The sequence below is a fragment of the Sebastes fasciatus genome, chromosome 17 (genome assembly GCF_043250625.1).
Source record: "Sebastes fasciatus isolate fSebFas1 chromosome 17, fSebFas1.pri, whole genome shotgun sequence".
Taxonomy (NCBI): domain Eukaryota; kingdom Metazoa; phylum Chordata; class Actinopteri; order Perciformes; family Sebastidae; genus Sebastes; species Sebastes fasciatus.
The window spans coordinates 16,470,999-16,488,619 of record NC_133811.1 but is presented as its reverse complement, the minus strand read 5'-3'; the positions used below and the strand labels follow the sequence as shown (position 1 = coordinate 16,488,619).

The window sequence follows — 17,621 nt, the reverse complement described above, 5'->3', positions numbered from 1 at the left end:
GCTAGACTGTGTATCTGGTCTAGGTGCTGCTGTGAAAGGATTCAGTCACTTCACAGATCAGCCATCTACTCGCTGTGACTGGCACAAGTGAGTGGGAACAAAGGAGTCACTGTGGCTGTCACACTCGCTCCTCGTTACACTCACCCCTTTGCTCTGCCAGCTGTCTCTCCGTCCCCTCCCACAGCTGTGGCTATACATCAAGCTACCCTTAACTCCACACACGCAAACACTGCCACCGCCACACATGTCTTGGGTGGCTTCAGGACCTGGCTTCACCAAAAAAAAATAACACTCTCTTCCTCCCCCCTGCTGGGCGCTCTTTGCCTATCCGCCATACTAACTGTCTGCACCGTTGGAGGCACAATGTTATTCATCACCACCACCACTACTAACGGCTCATCAGTATCACACCACTGCACACAGACACAACACATGAGCTCATGCTTGCTACGAATAATATACTGGCGCTGATATTCAAAATATTTTCCGTGTAATTCTTCTCCCAGAGTCTCACAGATGCTCGTTATTGTTCTTTTGCTCATTCCTGCCTACTTGCCCAACCTCCACTTCATGCATGCCACGCCCTTCCACCACAACGCCCTCCCTTCTCCTGACAGATGCCCCATGCCCAATCTTTGGGCTCACCCATTCATTTACTAACCCCTAAACACTGCCCTCAGCCTCCCACTCTCCACAGCCTCCCTATTATTTATTTATCCCCCTCCAGCCTCCTTTTTTTTTGTTGTTTTTAACCATATGCTACACCCATGCCCTCCCCTCCCTATGTTTACCCACTGACTCCAACCCTGCCCGCTTGCCTGGTCAGTCACGAGCCAGTGGCGATGCCAGCTCGGCCTCCACCCTAGCAGTGTGGTGACTAGCCGCTGCTAAAACACTTTCATCCCTCCTGCGTGCCTAGCCAGACTGCTTCCAAAGCCATTCATTGAGGCTTTGCTAGTGGTTGCCTTGTTATTGTGATGTTATAGTAAAACTGTGGGTGGGGGCTTCGCTTGTGGTATGAGGGAGGCAGCAACAAGACATGACGCGGGCTATTTATGGACTGAGGGCATATGATTCAAACAACTTTGTTTTTGCCTTTTATGGGTTAATTGCATGTAACCCACATTTATGTGAAACAGAGAGACGGAGAAAGAAGTGGGGGAAGAAAGGGGGAAAGAAAAACACGAGTGGAGGGCATTCCTCAGGCCGGGCTTTCATTGCTGTGGGTACGATGTCATTGGATGATGTAATCAGTGCAGAGCAGCCCCCCGTACATCTTTTCACCGAGTACATGGAAACAGACATCAAACATGACATGTTTCACTTCAGCCGGCTTTGTAACTGATACTGAAAAACATTAACCTTCAACAGGAAATGGATGTTTACATGCAGCTTTTGGCAGGAAGTGGCTCACCTTCCACCTGCAGTTCAGAAGAGTCGGCTTCATTTGTACTTAAATCTACTTCTGAAACCTCCTGCTTCATATACTGACCGTTTCAACAGAATTGCATTGCTAGGCAACAGCTTGGGTCCATGTCTACTTCCTGTCAGCTGATGTCATTCACATACACTGCAACAGGAAATGAACTGGGACACATTTAGAATGTTTACAACTGCGAAATGATTTATATCACGAACTTTCACCGCATGTCTTAAGATTGTTATGCATCCAGTAGCTCTGTCCCGTTGTTGTGAAAATGCCATTGGCATTTCCTGTGCCTTCTTTCCACGGCACTGTCTGGACTGTAAAATACTACCAGACAAGTTGGATACGCACACACAAAAATACAAACACAGAGTGTTAAGCTTCCCCTCCAGACAACAAAAGAACAGACACAGCAACAAGCCCTGAAGGCAACATTAAACCCAGCTGGTCCGCCATTACAATACCCCTCTTCTCTCAATAGAGAGCCATGCTGAACCCAGCTGAGCTGAGCTCTACCATGTTATTCTTCAGTTTATAGCTGGGAATAAGATAAGGGCTAGGCACACTGACAACGCGGAGCATCCACAGGAAATGGAAAACAGTGATGTGTGGCCAGCATGGGCCAGCCAGGGGGACACGAGGTAAGGCAGGTGGTTTACAGATGGGGAATCTGCTCAGACCACAAAAAGCAACAGATCCCCGAGCTCAACACAATGGTACGACTCAGAGAGACAACAAAACACTCCTTGATGCTTGGTCTCAGATGGCGGGGAAAACCTGTGTCTATAGACACAACAACATAGCTGGCAGGAATGACAAAAGGCAAAATCTCTGATAAGCACAAAACAGGAAGAAAACTCAAACTGGCTGTCCTATGGGTGTCTTCACAACAGAAACACTCTTTGAAGCAAGCCAAAGGCCTCACGCGCTGCTGAAATTACTCAGCTCCCAACCTAATCAGACAGGAAAGAGACAAATAAAGGTTTGATGAATTGTCTGTATGTGTTCATGAACGTCCATTTATATGCATCTGACATGCCTGATCAGGCAAATGGCCTGGGAAATTAAAACGTCCATTTTCAAACATTGTGGACACAAAATAGACACATGGGCAAGTTGAAACACTGCTCCTTGCACAGAGTAATGCAAATATGAGCTATCTGGTTAAGCTTCACCTGTTAGAGGGCATCAACACACCCCTGAGTAAAGCTTTGGTGGGCTTAAAATAAGTCTTCTTCATGCAGTGGTTGTTTCCCAGCCACAGATCACACTTACTTGTTGCTAACAGGTGATGAAAGGCAGAGCCAGGGTGTGAAAGTGATTATGGCTTGTTACTACTGGCTGGTTGGAGCCAACAGAAACACACTTCAGGCTGCTACTGTGCTTAAAAGTAGCAGCAGGAGAGACGACAACTGGAGCCTTGTGCAGGTCGATATTTTCCAGATGCCCTGTTGAACACTGCTGCTGCTTTTGGTCAACTTGTGGGCAGCGAGGGTCAGGAACTCACCGTATGGATATACAGAGTTGTTTAGATGGAAAGTTCTGGTGAGAACATATAAGTAAAAGATGGAGAGAGGAGGCAGAAAAAGCGATGAGTGGGGAAGAGAATGCGAGACAAAAATGATAAATGAAGGAAAAAGGCATCAGCTAGTAAAGTCGTACAAGGGACACATGAAGACAGAGAGCAAAAGGAAGAGCGAGAGAGAGGGAGATATCAAAGTGTCTCGTTTCCGAACGTCCTTTATGTGTTTTGATTTATTCAGAGACTCAGAGGCAGCCCCCACATAAAGCAACACACCTCCAATCCAAGGCTTGCAGGTCCCCAGCCAGAGAGAGCGAGCGAGATGGTGACCTTGGCATGTTATGAGAGGCCCTCCACTCCTCCTCAATCTCCTCTCTCTGGAGGTAGCCCTGACGAGTCTCACGGAAAACACTGCTGCGGCACGTTGACGTCGCCGAGGCCTGCGTCGTGACAGAATGGGTTCAAATCCTTAATCTCAACCCGTGCATTAATTATGCAATACGTTTAGATATGTTAGGAAGACTTGAGGTTAGACTGACTAACAGATTTAACTTGAAATGAACAAGCTTGCTGACTGCAGCCATAAGCAAACAAGTGGGCAAAGTATCTAAAAAGGTGTTTTTGTGGTGAAGCAACAACACAGCACTATCAAAAATATCAAAGATTACACTGTTATATATTTTGCCCACGTCTTTTGTGGTTTTTTTTGCTTCCCTCCCAGTCACAGCTAGGAATAAATCAAGTCTTAACAGAGTCATTTTCAAACCAATACATAAATCCAAGCAAATTGGGACCCTATAATCATTGCTTGGACTCGCTCTTAAAAACAGAGAAAGAAAAAGAGACAGGAAGCACAAGAAAACACGGAAAAGATAAGGAGAGAGCAAGCATGTTAGCAATTAAAGATAAAATAAGAAACAAATAAGTCTGCAGGTTTCTTAGAAACAGTGTCACCCCCTCTTCCCCCCCACCCCCCATACCCAGCAAAACAACAGGCTAGTTTTATTTCCGGTCCAGCTCACTAAACCTCCAGTCATCCGTATGTGCTGTCCACTCTCATCATAGGACGGCATTGACGAGATCATTGTAGTATGTGCACCTGTGAGACGCAGAGAGACAACATCGGGCCCGACGACCTCTGATTGGACCCCGGCTTCAACATGTGACTCATAGCTCACAAACACACACATCAACATCTTTATCTATCTATGTTTATATCAGGGGTCTCCTGACAAGCTACCAGTAGCTCTGTACCCGTTTTCTGAGTGGCTGGCTAAAGGTTCAAAGAATATGTGCATAAATTTGATAACACAAAGTCACTTTGTAAACCTGTTTTAATTTCTATCCAATCAAATTCACAGACAACCCGCCCCCTTCTGACACAAAATGATTATTTGCCAATCAGCTGTCATTTAAACGAGTTACGCTGCTTTCAAGTTTGGTTACATCAGTGACGTCGTAACATTAGGCGATGTTAGCAGATTAGAAAACACGCCAAACTGAAGAAAAAGGCGGCAGCAAAGGCTTTGTTTAGTGGCGCACATCCTAACGTAACACAAAAGATTGTAATAGATGCAATGACTGCGGTGGCTGAAACGTTATTAAAGGACCCTAAAAGTAAGACAGAAATTAAGTCTGCTATTGGCGATGTACAACGTGGTGCTGTGAGTAGCTCTCGGCTACTTTCAATTTATAAAATTAGCTCTCAGAGGAAAAAAGGTTGGCAACCCCTGGTCTATATCTACAGTATATCTCTATCTATATATGTCTATATATTGTAGTCTTCAAAGCCAACCAACTCTGCCTCACTTGATATCACATGAGGCAGTTTATCAGACTTTGCTCAGCAACTTCTGGAGCCACAAAACACTTTATTTGACTTTATTCACATATGCAGTAGTACATGTCAACAGCCTTTGGTGTGTAAAATAGGTTGAGTTCCCTTTAAAGACTTTACATCAGTTATAAGATGAAGATAAAATTAACCTGCCAGAAGTTGTTAGTTATTTTAATATGATGATGCCTGTTCCCTTCATGTGTACTCCTACTTTGTTGTTACTTTAATGTAAGTGAAGCAGAGCAGTGAATCCAATTTCCTCTTTTGGTTGTTCCATGTTTTTTTTCACCTGTATATATACACCGCAGAAGGTGTGCAGGTATTTTCTGTTCTGCTAAAAAAAAAGAAAGAAAAACATTTCTTTCTGTGACATTTGAATTATTTTCAGAGCGAGCATCATAAAGCACAACATAAACGCTCCAGGGGACATGACACCTCCTGCCTGCCCTTATAATCTGATGCACATCAGAAGTTTACTGTTCGGCTCACGCTAACAGTTCATAAACTTTCTCTGCCATACACAGTGTGAAAAAAATTACAAATAACACTGCGGGAATGCAGAGTACAACACACACACACACACACATACACACACACACATACACACACACAGAGTAAATAAAAATCCCTCTCCTCCAAAAACATCAAACAGAAAACTTGTCGGCACCTCATGAGACAAAAACCTCAACGAACTAATGGTTCAACATAGATACCAAAAAGTCAAGTGCACACTTTGGGGAGAGCTGTGCAGAAAACTAGGGCACCTCCTCTCCATTCACTCACTGAAGACCGTAGTGGGCGAGACTGTCTGGGGAAGTGCACATCGTAGGGCCTGAAGGGATTCACACTCACACCTCTGATCCCTTCCAAGCCATTAAGATCATGGAGGGATTTAGCAAAGATTCATGTGTCCACCTGATCGAGCATCGGTAGCCCACCTGATCATATTTTCATGGATGGGGTGAAAGAGGAAAAAAAAAAAGGCAACGGATGTATGGATGGATGGACTCATGGATCAAGAGATGCATAGATGTACAGATAGATAGATGGATGGAGTGATGGGCACGCAGGGGAGCTTGACAGCAACCTTTCATATTTGAACAGAAACAGAGATCGAGCGATGACCCATACTATTACACACCACCTAAAGGGCTGAGAGACACACATACATGCACACATGTACAAGGAAAAAGCTATTATTAGGTTACAGATGTAGAGAACCTGTGTTTAGCACCTGGGTTATACTGAAACTCCAGCATGCAGCTACTGTGATAACGACGCAGGCAAGTGTTTGAGGAAAAAATTACACAGCACTGAAATTCGGCAGATCTCTGCAGCAAATGTGCAAACACGCCATAAAACATACACTGTGTGATGTTAACGCCACTGACATACACACAATCCTATAACAGCTGCATGGTGGAGTAGACCGTAACACCCGCCGCACACAACTGGACAATCCTTACAAAGTACCCAACTCTAAGAGTTAAGTCACTTCAAGCCTCTCACGCAGCTGGAGTGGGGATATACTGGTTAGACTACCTAAACCATTCATCCTACTGGGTCAGAGGCTGAGAAATGCTCAACACCACAAACTCGCACAGAGCAAGAGAGCTGGCTAACCTCTCGCTCAATATTTACAGAGCTCTGCGGCAGTACCACAGCTGGAATGCAGCGGGCAGAGCGAGCACGAATGGGGAACCGTATCAGTTTCTGGGTCATCCAGGGCTGCTTCACTCCGCATAAAAGTCTAGACTTGGACTGAAAAACATGCCTGAGGATGCTCTCCACATATAACTGATTTTTATTCTAAGAATGGATGTGACCGAGCAACAAAACATATATATTTATAGAAGAACGGGGTAAAAGGTTGAAATATATTCATGAGCGTATGCCCATGCACGGCTGCTACAAGATCACAGTTTCTCTTATTTATTGCATTTTTTTTTACAAAAGAAAGAGCTGCGTGGCTTTCAATTTAGCCCAAGGCAACAATCAGTAAAGTAAAGAGCAGAACATGGCAGCAGTACCTATGAGATCTCTCCTCACCCACCTATGTCTAGCTGGGTGTCTGGCACCTTCCCATCGCACCTTCAGTACCTACCTGCTGTTTTAATTAACTTCGTACCACGGGGAGCAATTATGCATGGCAACATTCATCTCATTTGGAACTGCAAATGAATCTAACCTCAAGCTGCCAAAGGACAGGCGCACCAGTTTGTACTGCAAGCAAGGATACCAGTACCTTAAATGGTAAGCAGTTTTTTTTTTTTCTACAGGCATTCTCATTGGTTGCACAAAAAGACAGAAAGTGGCAGAGAGATGACAGGAAAAGTTTTTGGTGTTACTTTAAATGTTGCAATCCTGAGCTTTTAGGAGAAAAAAAAAAAAGGGGAAATGAGTTCATCAAGATGGACAGATAGCAGGCTGGGCATACATCAAGGAGAAAACAATTTACATACCTCCATTTCCCTCAGGGAGCAAGAACTGAGAGTGAGAAAGTAGATGGGGGGGGAGTGTGCTGCAATGTGAGAGAGAGCAAATGAGAAGAACGTGCAAGAGAGAGATGCTAAAACGAGAGAGACAGTAAGCATGTGTGAGAAAGCGAGTGTAAAGGAGTAAGCTAATGAGAGAAAGATAACAAGCTGCAAGGGGAAGGGAGGGAGGGGAGGGAGGGAAGGAGCTCTGACAAGGCGAGAGGAGACAGAAATTGGCAAGGTTGCACTTCAGGAGGTGGTGAGAGGATGCCAAACAGTAGGCAGTGTCAAACGGATACAATCAGGATCTTATATGTGATGCACCTCAATAAGCGAGGGCAGGCACCCGTCCTCGCCCGAAAAAAAAAAGTACTCCATCTCTGCATCTTTCCACTAATCTGATTTCCTGGATTATGTTTCACTATTTAAAAAAGAAGCGCTTAAATTGAATTACATCAGTTTATTTGGTTTACGACTTATGGTGCAAGTCAAGGCTGCCGTATTTTACCTTCTCACTTTTCATTTACTCCTGTGTTGCAACACGTTAATTCTATCACTGATTTTTAACACCCTGTCGCGATAAAGACATGTTTATTTGGGTAAGCCAGTTTACAAGAAATGAAGGTTTGCTGTGGCTAATAAAACTTGTTTTTGCATGTGTGTGCATTCCTTTTGACATGTCGGTCCCTCCGGTGGCTGAAATATAACGCTTCTGGCACGCTTCAGTTCTGAACCGGACTGCTACCGACCAATGCTGTGTGTGCACACACTAAACTTCACATACCAGTTTAATGCTTAAATTAGTGGTTTGTTCCAAAGCATGAGTTGAAAATTGCGTTCCTTGACTGCTAAAGCTGTGCCAGGCCCGAAATCTAAAACCAAACATCAATCTCTAACCCACTATCAACCACATGGGTGCAAATATAGGCCAAAACCTCATAATGCAACACAGAATCGCTCAGTTCAAGTGTGTCACCCTGATAGAAACTCGCATCAAATATAAACTCTATATCCTCACGGACAACTACAACAACGAAGAAGCAGACAATAACCTCTTACTCTCTACTTCGGTGACACTGCCAGAGTGGCACTTGAAACCAGAACCCCATACATCCCTTGTCAACAACCTCTTGAGAGCTGCCCGTATGTCTGAGACACAGCTGCACATGTGCTTCTGTATCTTGGCTACGTTTGCCTGTGTTTACTGTCGAGTTGACACGGTGATGCCGGCACGCATGCGGCTCCATCACAACTGGGACGTCTAACAGCATGTAAATGGGCTCTCATTCCATCAGAAGCCGCCTGGAGGGGCAGAGGGACCAAAAGGAGACGCCAGCATGGCCCGCAGGCTGCACTCCCTGATCGGAGGAGGAGAGAGCCGAGGCACGCGGTGTGCCACAGCCAAATGCTGCTGTGGTCTTTTACTGGTTACTGAGTGATCACAGAGGAAATATGGAGCAACGGTTCTCAAAGTGGGGTCTACAGACGACCAGAGGCCCTCTAAGGGCCACTGTGGGAAATAGAGCCGCAACGATCAATTGATCAATCGAGTAGTTGTCAACTATTAAATTAACCGCCAACTATTATGATAATAGATTAATCGGTTTGAGTAATTTTCTAAATTATACAAAAAAAAACATGTCAAAATGATCTGATTCCAGCTTCTTAAATGTGAATATTTTCTGGTTTCTTTAGTCCTCTATGACAGTAAACTGAATATCTTTGAGTTTTGGACAAAACAAGACATTTGAGGGCGTCATCTTGGGCTTTGGGAACACTGATCGTAATTTTTCAAAGTTTTTTGACATTTAATCGACCAAACAACTAATTGATTAATTAAGAACATAATCCACAGATTAATCAACGATGAAAATAATCCTTAGTTGCAGCCCTAATCACACATTGTTCATTCATCTACAGCAGTGATTCCCAAGAACCCTTTTTATGATGGCTTAATGAAATTGTTCAAATGCATTTTGCTACAGAGAGAAAACAGTGGTTGTGGTGGATCATTGGCAGCACATGGGAATCCATACAAGACATCGGCTAGTAATCCTGGAATTAACGATGTTTAGCTTTGGTGTCTCTTTTAGAGTGGCAGAATTCAAACTTTCAATCATTTAGCCAAGTTCTCATCACATTTAGCTATTGATTTTGACATTTCTGCTTGATTGCTGACTAGGTTTCACATACTCTCAGATGCAGCACAAATTGACTCAACTGGTTGGCGGGAAACCAACACGTTCTCATCCCAACTCGTCATATACTGGCGCTTTGTCAGACTCCTTGGCGTCACTGTTTGGCAGTAAACACATGCTTAATGTTGTGAATTAAACAAAAACACTTGCTTAGGTTCAGGCAATAAAACCACTATAGTTAGGTCTAGAAAAAAACAACATGGTTGGGCTTAACACGAACAGCTGATTGTAACATGAGAGTGAAACTCAACGCATGGGACGCAAACAGCAGCCTCCTGAATGAAAGCCCGGTGTGTCTCTTTCGCTCTTTAAACTACGTCACCACAGCACTTTCCCTGAGTAATTAACATTAACACCGATGGATTTATATTGTAGTTAATGGAGAGCCCGGTGCGCCTCATACCGACACATAAGGGTGCCTTGTGTGTCGGTATCGAACGCAGACGGCCATGACAAAGCGTCGGTATTTGACGCTCTGGGAATGAGAACAGACTCGGGAAACTGGACCTATCATAGCTGTTAGCTTATTGTGGCAATACATTTACAGCATTACACCAATTTGTAATCCTATTTACATGTTCAATGTCCTCCAAGACACAAGAATGTTGATATTTTCCTTTCAATCAAATCATTTTTGCTCAAATTAGTTGAGCTACTCCACAATGTTTCCATGTACCCACCCGCCCCCCCCCCGATATCAGCAGAAGTACCCCGAGGGGTAAACGTAGCCCCGGTTTGAAATCGCTGATGCACAGTGTTAATATTTCTGGGATTCTGTTGGAATAAAAATAACAAAATGTCTAACAAGAGAGCTTCTATAGTTCCATACCTGAGAGTCAGGGGTTGCAAGCTAATTCTGTCAAATATCAGGATAACAAAGCAGAAACATTGTGAATTATTAAATCCAAGAAGAAAAAAAAACAGTCTTTGGTTAACTAGTTTCAACCAAAAGAAATGAGCATCCTGTGTCGAGGGGTCACAAGTGGTCATTGCTTGTTTTAAGGGGTTGCGAGTCACAAAAGTTTGGTCATCACTGATCTAACGCACATGAATTAGGGTCCTTATGTGCTCGTCGCCTCAGTCATTGGTATGTGTTTATCTACAAAAGCATTCTGGGTTTAGTTCCTTCTTACTTTTCTTCTCTTTTAAAAAGGAAAACTGGAAGTCATAATCTTCGTTCTATGGACATTTTGCAATTTGTTGTTCCCAAAGTACGAAAGTAGTACACCTACTTCTTCGAATAATGTACAATCTGATCTTCAACTTCAAAACTTAGTTACCTTGAATGAGTTTAAAGCTCTGGTGAAATCGCTGAAGTCCAGTCCAAGTGTTTTGTATGAGCAAGTTTTAATGTTGTTAATTTTTTGTGTTGTCTGTTACTTTCATTTGAACTGTCTTGCTGCTATCTTGGCCAGGTCTCCCTTGTAAAAGAGATCTTTGATCCCAATGGGACTAACCTGGTTAAATAAAGGAAAATAAAAATGAATTAGAGGTCACATGAAAACTTTTGGGACCCCCTGATGTACAGGTTTGAAAAGAGAGAAATAGGCTACTACACCTCAGATAAGTTGATGAACTGTTGTCAGCAATAATGCATCTTTACATCTTTGCTTTTCATGTCAAGGAGGAGAGTGTAGAGCTCTAGCATCGTATTTGCTATATAACTTGGTCTGACCCCTGAATACATAATGGATCTCTTAACACCCTATACGCCTGTACACGGTCTGAGATCATCTAATCAGCTACTTCTTGCACTTCCTATAGAGATACAATCATCTAACTCTGTATCCACTTTTAAAACACTTTTGAAAACACATTTTTTTGAGATAGCATTCCTATAAGTAGAAGGGTATAAATATATGTATGTATACATACGTTTCTGGACTCATGTGTACATTTATACACATTTATATATATATACTGTATATTTGTTTTATGAACTTGTCCTACCATTTTACCACTTCTATTATTATTAATATGTTCTGTTCTGTTTTAGCAGTTACGATATCTTTTACTTTATTTAGGTATCTGCTTTTATTGTCTTGTGAAGCACTTTGTGACATCTGTTTTGAGAAGTGCTACATAAATAAATGTATTATTATTATTATTATTATTATTATTATTATTATTATTATTATTATTAATCCACTTTTAAAAAACTTTTGAAAACACATTTTTTTAAGATAGCATTACTATAAGTAGAAAGGTATAAATATATGTATGTATACATCCGTTTCTGGACTCGTGTACATTTATACACATTTATGTATATATACTGTATATTTGTTTTATGAACTTGTCCTACCATTTTACCACTTCTATTATTATTGATATGTTCTGTGATGTTCTGTTTTAGCAGTTGCCATATCTTTTACTTTATTTATCTACTTTTATTGTCTGATGTTCTGTTTTAACAGTTACCATATCTTTTACTTTATTTATCTGCTTTTATTGTCTTGTGAAGCACTTTGTAACATCTGTTTTGAGAAGTGCTATATAAATAAATGTATTATTTTTATTATTATTATTATTATTATTGATGTTCTGTTTTAGCAGTTACCATATTTGTTTTTTAATCTATCTGCTTTTATTGTCTGATGTTCTGTTTTAGCAGTTACCATATCTTTTACTTTATTTATCTACTTTTATTGTCTTGTGAAGCACTTTGTAACATCTGTTTTGAGAAGTGCTATATAAATAAATGTATTATTATTTATTATATTTATATATTATATTTTTATTATATAGCTTTCTCTCCTATAATCAAAGGCCCATAGTGTGGCTGTGCATGCTGGGCTGGAGTTAACACCCCGCACACCGATAAAGCAGCTCTTTAATTAGCCAGTGGGGGCAAAAAAGGAGGCATCTATAAACGCAACTCTTTTTTTTTTTTTTTGCATCAAGCAGAACAGCATGCACTGCTTCCACAAACAAGCCTGGAGAGCAGCAGCCTCGGCTTCTTCACAGTATATATCTGCTGCAAAACACAACACAACTTGCAGCTTTAACGCAGCACTTGTTTAACAAACCATGAGTAAAAGGATTTACTGTGCAGTTTGATTTTCACTGCAGTAGTTTCAGTGTGTATCTAAGAGGAGTGGACTGCTGCGATGCTTTAATCAGACATGTCAATAAAAAAAGAACAGCGCCCAAAAGCCGCTATGTCACAAAAGTAAAGACACAGAGAGAGAAAAAGGCGAGAAGAAACACAGTATTGTCTCGCTGCAATGTAACAGACATTTGCTTGAGGCAAAGCGCAGCAAACATCGTGAACATTTAGCACAAAACGCGAAGGAAGTGAAGCTAAAAACGCTGCTCAACACCAACAAATGTGTGCTAGAGAAGAAAGCGTGCTTTGACAAACCTGACGAAGCGAGGACACTTCTTCCACTAAAGAGCTGCTGATGTCCAGAGTTTATGTGTGTGTGTGTTGTGAATGTGTGTGTGTCACTCACAGTGCTGTTGTCTCCTCTCTCCTCTCCTCTCCTCCTCCTCTCTGCCGTATACAGATAGATAGTGCTGATGTTTCCACTTCCTCTTTTCTTCTTCTGCCGTCTGCTGGCTGGCTTGGTGATGCCAGACAAGAGAGGAGAGGATGCAGGAATACACAGCTGCTCCCATTGAGTCACTGTTTAAACGAGGGAGAGGGTGACTTTAAGGGCTATTTAAATAAAAGAAAGAAGTCAGAAGTGGGCTACTTTTTTGTTTTAGCAGCTCTGAAGTCAGTTAACAAGCTTCAAGTCTCCATAACCCGAGTCATTTCTTACTGTTTACTACATTAAATGTGCTAAATTATATCATTAATATAGCAGCAAACAACATTTTCTATGTAAATATATATATGGTATATATAATATAAGTGGTTCTCTGTGTGTGTTGTAATCAGAGCTTCTTCTTACTGTGTTGACATGTTAGCTCACAGCTCTGCTCTACACTGCCCTCATACGGCAGATACAGGTAATAACACGTCCCCACAGGCAGCCTCAGAGCAGAGGAGCAGCACCCACCGGTTCCCCCTTCAGGTCAACTCTGGTATAGCATAGTAGTATAGTACACTGCTATCTGTCAGCACTTCTCCTTTGTTTGCACTGTTAGCGCTGTTAGCTTCTAGTACCATAGACACTGTTAGCTGTTAGCATAGTAAGCTGTTAGCACCGTTTGCTGTTAGCATAGTTAGCGGTTAGCACCGTTAGCTGTTAGCACAGTTAACTGTTAGTACCATAGACACCGTTAGCTGTTAGCACAATAGACACCATTAGCTGTTAGTACTTTTAGCACCGTTAGCTGCTAGCACTGTTAGCTATTTGCACCATAGACACCGTTAGCTGTTAGTACTGTTAGCTATTAGCACCATTAGCTGTTAGCACCATAGACACCGTTAGCTGTTAGCACCGTTAGCTGTTAGCACCATAGACATCGTTAGCTGTTAGCACTTTTAGCTATTAGCACCATTGGCTGTTAGCACTGTTAGCTATTAGCACCATAGACACCGTTAGCTGTTAGCACCGTTAGCTATTAGCACCGTTAGCTGTTATTACCATAGACACCGTTAGCTGTTAGCACTGTTAGCTGTTAGCACCATTAGCTGTTAGCACCATAGACACTGTTAGCTGTTAGCACCGTTAGCTGTTAGCACAATAGACACCGTTAGCTGTTATCACCGTTAGCTGTTAGCACCATAGACACCATTAGCTGTTAGCACCGTTAGCTGTTAGTACCATAGACACCGTTAGCTGTTAGCACTGTTAGCTATTAGCACCATTAGCTGTTAGCACCATATACACCGTTAACTGTTAGCACCGTTAGCTGTTAGCACCATAAACATCGTTAGCTGTTAGCACCATAGACACCGTTAGCTGTTAGCACCATTAGCTGTTAGCACCATTGACACGTTAGCTGTTAGCACCATTGACACCGTTAGCTGTTAGCACCGTTAGCTGTTAGCACCTTTAGCTGTTAGCACCGTTAGCTATTAGCACCGTTAGCTGTTAGCACCGTTAGCTGTTAGCATCATAGACACCGTTAGCTGTTAGCACCGTTAGCTGTTATAATTCAAAGTCTCCTCCAATCAGAAACAGGTGTGTGTGTGATGTCACCAAGCCCCCGGAAGTTCAACCTGTATGCACATCAAGAAGACACATGTTGGTCGATTATTAAGACAAAAGTGTGTTTTAAGTATGTTTCTTAACATTTTTACAATACCTTTTTTACTCTCATTTAAAAGTTTAACAGTGGTTAAAAATCTTATTTTGACCATTTAGGATTTCGATAAGGAAAGGCATGTCACACATTTGTATAGCGCCTTTCAAAATAGGACAGTTCAGTGTGCCTTGCTTATGGTGCCTTCAAATGAAACTCGTGTTCACAACATGGGAAGTTGTGTACACAAGATGCTTGGCGTTGAGAACACTGCTGGGAAACGACAATATTAACGTTACTGTCGGCGTCTAGAAGCCACAGAGGCTAACAATTTAGCAAGCTAGCAATGGCATAATGACAGAGGAAATAGATTAGTCAGTTGGGAATATCAATATTTTCCTTAGACATATAAAGTTATGAAGAAAAAGAATATACAACTAAAATTTCAACATATTCACTTATGTACCGAAAAATTAACTTCCATAGCCTCCGCCATTTCTAACATCAACAAACACATCACAACTCTTAAACTTGGAGCGTTTAGAAACTTTCCACTTACAAGGTCGTGAATACCACAAGAGGGGGCCGTTCATATGGACTCCTCTCGTGAACGCGGTAAACACGACCCCATTTGAAGGCACCATCTGCATGTTTCTTGACATTTTACTCTTGTTTAACTATTTTGATAACTCTTATGCTTTCTTGAACATTTAGGATTCAGGCAAGGAAAGACATGTCACATATTTAAAAAAACGGGGCAGTTCAAAGTGCTTTACATAAAATGACATGGCATTTAGACCAAATCTACTAAATATGGCATATAAATAACACATAAATAGGATTTTAAAAGAATAATAATACAAAATATAAAATTGCAGTGTTCAGAAATTAAATGTTGGAAGTTTTGCATTTCTTCACGTTTTTATAATTCAAATCTTCATATATCTTCAACAAATTAATAAACTTGTTTCTAAGTGTTCAATCATCATTGAGCGTGAGAGTCAAACCACTTCCCAACCACACCTCATGCAGTGCACAGTGGGCAAAGTGCTGTTTAGACTTGAACTGCTGTTTTCACCAAAAATCTAAGCACCAATTTATTTATTTTTTTAATCAAAAATGTAACAACCAATTTATTTATTTTTCACCAAAAATCTAAGCACCAATTTATTTATTTTTCAACAAAAATCGTGACACCAATTTATTTATTTTTCACCAAAAGTCTAACAACCAATTTATTTATATATATATTTTTTTTTACCAAAAATGTAACCAATTTATTTATTCTTCACCAAAAATCTAAGCACTACTTAATATAGTACTGAACAGATTAAGGTTTCAAGAAATGCTAAATATGTGTTAACTGAGCTTTATACAAAGTAAATTGTAAAATAGCAATTTTTTTTATTTCACCGCTACATTTGAACAATTTGCACAAAGAGAATACTTGTGTAGCTAAGTTTTAAAAAAATTAGTTAACTTTTTTTGGGGGCTTTTTAAGAATGTGGTATTAAGATGTTGCAACTAAACCTGAGCTCCCCTAGTGAATAGCAGCCTTGCTACACTCTCAACGAATGTAAGACTCATGAATAAAGCGGATGTACAATAAATTCAATCTGAATAAACAAACAAACCATTGAGGACGCCGTGTCTTTTCTCTCCAATGTTGGGTGACACCAAGACGCGACTGCCTCCAATCTTGTAGCCAGGAGGGGAAAGGCAAACAGGAACAATGACTTCAATAATTCATGGTTATTGAACGCTCCCTGGTCTGCACACACAGAGAACTGTTTGGAGGGTACGATTATGACCTTCTAATGTTACATTATGTTGGGAACCATTTTGATTTAGCTCCACAGTGGTCCCACACAGCATGTTGTAGTTTCATTGGATTTCATTGTACAGGACAGGATCAGAGCCCAGCAGCACCGAGCCACATGAGGCCACTTCTCTTTAATTTTGTCAGTGATTACAGACTGTTTCTGATATTAAACCCAGAGTGTGTGTTTATGAGTAGAAGAGAGAGGGAACAGTGTACAGCAGACAGTCCTGCAGCTCATCCTTGTCTTCACTCAGCAGGAGCAGCAGGAGGAGGATTAATACAGGAGTTCCGTCCGTGATGATAAATAATCTGGAGCGACACACCCAGCAGAAATCTCTCTTTCTCTCTCTCAGTTTTGTTTTTCTTCATGCCTATTTAAATGACAGCCTGTGTCCTCCACTAAATTGTTAATTTGACTATACATACATGAGCTGCGAAGGCGAGTACGCCTGATACAAAAACAACAGAAGGCAAACTGATTATTTGACAACAACAAAGTGAAATACTAGTTTCAAATGATACTTTGTTTTAACCCTTGGGATTAGGAAACATCGGCAAACAGAAAACTTTTGTTTCTTCTGTTCTGTTCCCATCATTGAGTTATGGTGCATCTCTGACTTCAGCTTCAGAGCGGTAGATCAGAGGATGTGATTTCTTTATCTAAGACTGCAAAGAGGCAGTGGAGTGGTTTTGAGCCAGGCCATATGGTCAGTATATACTCTAAGTACTGCATGATGCATCCAATAAAGTGCAAGCTCCCAATGCAGCAGTGGTGAAAGAAGTACTCAGATCCTTTACTTCAGTAAAAATACCACACTGTAAAAAATATTCCACTATTAAAAGCCCTGCATTCAAAACTTTACTCAAGTTAAGTATGTAAGTCTTTAAAAAGTACTTAAAGTAAAAGTATTTATAGTGCAGTAAAATGTTCCCCGTCAGTGTTTTACTATTATATCTGATGTTGCTGTAGATGTTTTTAACTACTTTATACTGCTTGGTTTAATCTACAGCAATGCATCATGTTCTATAAGATCAACATATGTTTGTAGCGTCACTGTTCTGTGAGATACACAAATTTCTAAAAAGTCAACTTTTCATGAGCTCAGAAAAACAGCCCTGTTTAGAGCTTTGTGACGATGTATTTTCCAGCTGATCCAAGAGGCTTTTTAAACAGTTCATTTAGCTCAGGGCCGGCTTAAG

At 41.2% G+C, this 17,621-nt stretch overlaps 1 protein-coding gene across 3 annotated transcripts in view; it reads right to left on the bottom strand.

Moving 5' to 3' along the window:
* elmo1 (engulfment and cell motility 1 (ced-12 homolog, C. elegans)) overlaps nucleotides 1-13,052 on the bottom strand; it is a 120,533-nt gene extending 107,481 nt beyond the window's left edge. For 2 of the 3 annotated variants that reach the window (XM_074613563.1, XM_074613566.1), the window contains exon 1: nucleotides 12,916-13,052. The gene's annotated coding sequence lies outside the window, so the exon portion shown is untranslated. Of the gene's footprint in view, nucleotides 1-12,824 lie in introns of all 3 variants that reach the window. The other variant, XM_074613562.1, reaches the window with a different exon arrangement.
* Between the last annotated feature and the right edge of the window lie 4,569 nt (nucleotides 13,053-17,621).